Raw genomic sequence first — 6,325 nt, forward strand, 5'->3', positions numbered from 1 at the left:
AGATATTTCTACAGTTTGGTAGTACTCACATTAAGGTGGGTGAAGTTACAGGTATTTAGAAGTTTTCTAGTATGTGCGAAAGTATTGTTCTCATAGTTAAGGAATGCTTAAAACAGTCGTCAAGTATCACTTTTATTAATGGTATGAGGCTGATATTTTGGCAAGGTTATATTGACGTTAGAATACAAATAATGTTAGAAGAAGAGCTTATTAGCATTAAGTTTAGAGTGTTTGGATTTAGGTAATTTAACATAGTTAAGAGCACATTTAAAACAAGTATCACTTTTATTAATGGTATGAGGCTGATCTTTTGGTAAGGGTATATTGAGTTTAGAACACATGTACAGTTCAAAGAAGAGCTTATTAGCACTATATTTAGAGTGTTTGGATTGAAATTTTACATAGTTAAGAACACATTTAAAACAGGCGTCATTGGGTATTTTTTGTAAGTGTATTGAAAAAGTGAAGAGTGAGATTGATTTATAATGGCAGTGTTTAGTTATGGTTGGGATATGAGTTATTGAGGATTAGTAGTGGTGGAGTTGGTTCTAGCATAGTCTTAGTAGAATATGCTTGTAGCGTCTCAGTTATGTCGTAAAAAAAATAGCGAGTGTCGAAAAATTTAGGGAGCATTTAGCTAGCGAGAAAAAATAGGGAGGGTTTGGGTAGGCGCGAACTTTAAGAAAGCAAAAAATTAGGGAGGGTCGAATTAGCGCGCAAAAATTGTGATCGAAAAATTTACAAGTATTTGCCGATTTGGCAGTAATATATTTAGAGTTAACAGAAGTAAGTAATATTATTATAAGATTAAGTGTACTAGAGGCTTTGGGGTGATATAATGGTTGATTAGTATATCCGTGCGTTTATTGAGTTAGAGTAATGTGTCTAGAAGTAAACTCTTAAACTTATATAAAGTTAAAGGATATTAAAGATTGTATATAAATAAAAGCAATTTAAGTAAAGGTTATTGAAGAGTGTAAACAAAGTGTCTTAGGTCAGGTTGGTAATATATTTATCATTAGAAGTAAGTCAAATAATGGTTTTATAAATGGTAATAAGATATATTATAGTTAAGTTAAGTATAGGTAGTGAAAGTTTTATAAGTATATTTACGTGTATTTTAAAAGTGATATCAAGAAATTTTATAGTGATAGAAGACTCTAAGATAATGCTACATATATATGAGTAATAATGATGACGATAGTTGACACGTAGTAGTGTTTTGGACTAGGATAAGATAGTATATTAGAAATGGAAAGTATAAGATATAAGGTGTGTATAAGATGTGGTAAAGTTAAAGGTAATGTTAAAGTAGGTATATATTTAAAGTATACAGGGCATTTGGATGTAATTAGTAACAAGTTAAGTCATGTTAGTATAAGTAGTACTGAGATATGATGTAGATAAATAAAAATATATGTTGGTAGCGTTTATTTTACAAGTCGAAGTAAAATAATATTTCATCAATGATATGAAGTTGAAGAATAGTAGAATATAATGTAGTTGTCAAGAATTAATTGGAAGACTAGTAATAAGGTCTATTATTTGAACTTGAAGTAGGTTAGAAGTAGGTTTTACTACATATAGTAGAAATTATAAGTATTAGTACTAGACTTAGCAAACTAAAAATGGGGTAAAGTTAGTGATAATGTTATAGCAAGTATGAAATAAGTATAAGCACGGTATTTAGATAGCAGTAGAATTAATTAAAGTAATGTTAGTATAAGCAGTAATAAAATAGGCTACAGTTAAGAAAGTATATATGGTAGTAGCGCAAAATTATAAATTGAGGTGAAAGTGGAATTGCGTAGTGATATTAAAGTAAATTGAAGTGTAATGGTATCAGGGCTATTTGAATAAAGCAGAAGGTAATAAAAAGATAGATTATGTGGAGGTAAGAGTAAGTTTGTAGTAATTTATGTGAAGTATAGTAGATATTTTATTAGGTAATAAGGGTGATTGTAAGTTATTGTATGAGATTGGAAAAGAGGCTAGTAGTATTAAATTATTAATATAAAGGAATTCGGTAGATGTTTTATTATAATAAGTAAAGTTAGAGTTAGTATTACAGAGTTAGAAAATATGTAGAAATAGTTAAATATTTGAATAAAATGTGAAATAAAAAGTTGGTTTAGTAAGAAGTGTAAATGGTTGAAGGTGATAATAGATAATAATTGAAAGTATGTAAGTGTGGAGGTGATTATATATTAATAATAAGCAAGTTAAAATCATTTTAAGTGTGATTAATTTTTGAGAATTTGGTTAGATTATTGCGAAAAAGTGTTAGCATGAGAATAAATTTAAAAAAAAAATGATAAAGATGATATAGTATATAAAATTATGAATATGCAATTATAATGCTAATATTATGTTATAAGATGAATTAACGAGTGGATAATAAAAATATAAGGTATAAAGCAGTTCAAGTGGTGTAAGGTATGGTAGTATTGTAATATAGTATAGTTTGAAAATGGGAGCGCATGTTTAAAAATTTAAGCAAGGCTGATTTTGTGTTATAATATGAAGTAAAAAATGTAATAATAGTAAAGAATATGACAAGTAAAGTAGATTATATGTAGAACAAGAAATATAATAATAGTAAATATGTAATTATAAGTAAGAAAGTAAAGTTTGATTTAAGTAGCAGTATAATTGGTTGAAGTGTATCGCAAGGAATAGCATGGATATCGCAAGTGAATAATTAAAGTAATATGTAGTAATGAAATATGGATTGTGTGGGAGTAGGCTATAGTAGTTATATTAGGTTATTGTTAGAAAAGAGTTTAGAAGTGGAAGTGAATCGCACGGGAATCGCAAATTAATTAGTAAGAGAAAGTAATATGAAAGATAGATTGTGTGGAAGGAGTAATATTAAGTATTAAAAGTGGAAGTTAATCGCAAGGGATCGAATGGATATCGCAAGTGAATAATTAAAGAAAGTGATATGTAGTAAAGAAAGAAGGATTGTGTGGGAGTAGTAATGCTAGGAGTAGGTTATAGTAAATTGTAAGTAGTTATAGGTTAGTAAGTTAAAGTAAAGAATAAGAATAGTTAGAGATTAGAAGTTAGAAGCAGAAGTATAGAGATTAGTGTGAAGTATAGTAAGAATGAATAGTTGAAGTTTTAGTGAGATAAGTAGGAAGAAGAGATGTAATAGGAAGGAAAAGAAGTGAGAAAGTAAGTGTTAAAGTGTAAAAGGTATGTTAAAGTAGATGTAGAGTTAAGATAAGGAAGAGACGCAGTTAAAAAGAATAGAAAGGAGTGATGGAAAGGGTGGTGTGGTAGTAAAATGTGATAAAAGAGTTGGTTTATAAGATAAGAAGTTGAGATGTAAATGGTATAGAAGAGAAGGTGGTTAAAGTTAAGTAAGTAAAGAATTAAGTGGTTAAGAAGTAGTAAGAGTAAGAATAGTGAGTGTTAAAGTAAGGGAAAAGAAGAAAAGAATAAAAAAAGGGAATTTTGAAAGGAAGTATGTAGTATTAGAAAGAGAAGTATTAGTATTGATTTAAGGTAATGTTGTATAGGAATGTTAAAGTAGAAGTAAGTAGTAAAATAATATTAGTAAGAAAGAAGAGATTTAAGGTATAGTAATAGTAAGATTGTAAAGTGGGAGTAGTATTGGAAGAGGAGAAAGTAAGAAGAGAAAGGTAGTTTGTAAATAAGTTAAGTTATAAGTAGAAGTAGAAAGGTTGTAGTTATGGATTATTAGAAAAGTAAAAGGAGTAAAGAATAGAGAAGGTAGAAGAAAATGATAAGTGATAGTATATGTAGAAATAGAAAAGAGAATGGTAAGAAATGAAGATGATAAGAAGTAAGGGAGAAGTAAGGTAGTAGTGATAAGTAAAGTAAAGTAAGGAAAAGAGTAAGAGTAAAGTAAGTAAGGAAAGGAAGAGAAGGAAGTGTGGGAGTAGTTGTGTTAATGGTAAGTTGAAGTAAATGAGGAAGAAGGAGTAGAGTGTGTAAGAAAGGTTAGTGAAGTAAAGTAGGAAGGGTTAGTAAAGTAAGTAAATGGAGGTGTGGTAGTAAAAAAGAAAGTAGAAGTTAAGAAGTAAAAGGTAAAGAAGGTGGTGTGGTAGAAGTAAAGTAAGAAAGGTTATTGTAGTAAAGTAAGTAAAAGTAAAGGGAGGTGGGGTAGAGTTAGGTAGAAGTTAAGAGGTGAGTAGTAGGATAAGTAAAGTAGTTAAAGTAAAGATAGGAAAGTAGTAGTAAGGGAAAGGAAATGGGTGAAGTAGAGGAAGAAGTAAAGTAGAAGTTAAGAAGTAGAGTAGAAGTTAAGAAGTAGAGTAGAAGTTAAGAAGTAGAGGGAGAAGTAAATGGTAAAGAGAAGGTAGTGTGGTAGTAGTAAAGGGGTTAAGTAATGATAAGAAAGTAGTAAAAGAATGAAATGGTAGAAGAAAAGGTTAAGAAGTAGAGTAGAGTAAGTAAAGTAAAGTAGAGTAAGTAAAGTAAGGTAAGAAGTAAAGTAGAAGGTAAGAAGTAAGGAAGAAGGTAAGAAGTAAGGAAGAAGGTAAGAAGTAATGAAGAAGTTAAAAGGAAGTGTGGTAGTAGTAAAGTGATAAGTAGAGGGTTAGAAGTAATGGTATAGTAAGAGTAGGTAAAGAAGTAGAAGGAAGTAAAGTAGAAGTTAAGAAGGGAGTTTGGTAGTAGTGATAAGTAAAGTAGAAGTTAAGGAGGGAAATGTAAAAAGTAAAGATGAGGAAAGGTAGTAAAGGTAGTTAAGAGTATTAGTGAAAGAGTAAAGGTAGGAAGGAAGTGGATTAGTGAAAAGAGTAGTAGAAAGGTAGTAAGTAAAGAGTAGAGGGGAAGTGTGGTAGTAGTAAAGAAGTAAAGATGAAGAGAGTAAGTAGAAGGGAAATGATGAAAAGGGTAGTGGAAGTAGTAATGAAGGAGGAAGTAAATGGTAGAGAAGGAGGTGTGGGAGTAGTAAAGTAGAGAAAGTTAAAGTAAGTAAAAGTGTGAAGTAAAGGAAGAAGTTAAGAAGGGAGTGTGGTAGAGAGGAGAAGTAGTTGAAGTAAAAGTAGAAGTTAAGAAATGGAAATGTAAAAAAGAGAGATGAGTAAAGGTGTGTTAGTAAAGGTGTAGTAGTAAATGAGTAAGTGTATGGTAAAGTAAAAGGAAGTGTAGTAGAATGAAGTGTAGTAGTAGAAGTAAGAGAGTTAATGTAGAGTAAAGGAAGTGTGGTAGTGATAGGGGATGTAAGAGGAGGTAAGTAAAGGGAAAGAAGAAGGAGTAGTAGAGTGGAAAGGAAGAGGGAGTGTGGTAGTAGAGAAAGTTAATGTAGAAGTAGAAGTAGTAGAAGTAGAAGTAAAGAAAGAAGTAAAAGAAGAAGTAAAAGGAAGTGTGGGAGTAGTATTGGTTAAAGAAAGGTAATGTATTAGAGAAAAGGGTAGTTAAAGAGTAAAAGTAGTTAAAGTAAAAGTAGAAGTAAAGGAAGAAGTAAAAGGTAAGGAGAAGGTAGTGTGGTAGTAGTAGTGAAAAGGAAGTGTGGGAGTAGTAGTGGTTAAAGAAAGGTGGTGTAGTTAAAGAGTAGTTAAAGAGTTAAAAGGTAGAGTATTAGGGAGAAGAGTAGTAAAAGTAGGAGAAAGTATGAAAGTGAAGGTAGAAGGAGTAGAAGGGAAGTGTGGGAGTAGTTAGGTAGTGTGTGTGAAAAGGGAGAAAGTAGGAGATGTATGGTAGTAAAGGTAGTTGAAGAGTAGTAAATGTTAAGAAAGAAAAGGTAGAAAGGAAGAGTGGAAAGTAGTGTAGTAGTGAAAAGAGTAGTTAATGTAGAAAAGAAAGAGTAGAAGTTGGTAAAGAAAGAAAGGGTAGAAAGAGAAGTGAAAAGGGTAGTAAGAGTAAAGAAAGAAAAGGGAGAAGGGAAGTGTGGGAGTAGTAATGGGAAAAGAGTAGTAAGAGTAGTAAGAGTAGTAGTAGTAAGAGTAGTAGTAGTAAGAGTAGTAAGAGAAGTAAGAGTAGTAAGAGTAGTAAGAGAAGTAAGAGTAGTAAGAGTAGTAAGAGTAGTGTAAAGAAGTAGTTAATGGTAGTTTAGAGTAAGTTGAATGGAAGTGAAAAGAGTAGGTTTTTGGTAGAAATTGGGTAGAAAGTGTGGATTGTTGGATGTTGGATGTTGGATGTTGGATGTTGGATGTTGGATGTTGGATGTTGGATGTGTGGATGTTGGATGTTGGATGTTGGATGTTGGATGTGTGGATGTGTGGATGTTGGATGTGTGGATGTGTGGATGTTGGATGTGTGGATGTGTTGGATGTGTGGATGTGTGGATGTGTGGATGTGTGGATGTGTGGATGTGTGGATGTGTGGATGTGTGGATGTGTGGATGTGTGGA

This window comes from Scheffersomyces amazonensis, assembly GCF_036850825.1.
Source record: "Scheffersomyces amazonensis strain UFMG-HMD-26.3 chromosome Unknown RJT21scaffold_8, whole genome shotgun sequence".
Classification (NCBI taxonomy): domain Eukaryota; kingdom Fungi; phylum Ascomycota; class Pichiomycetes; order Serinales; family Debaryomycetaceae; genus Scheffersomyces; species Scheffersomyces amazonensis.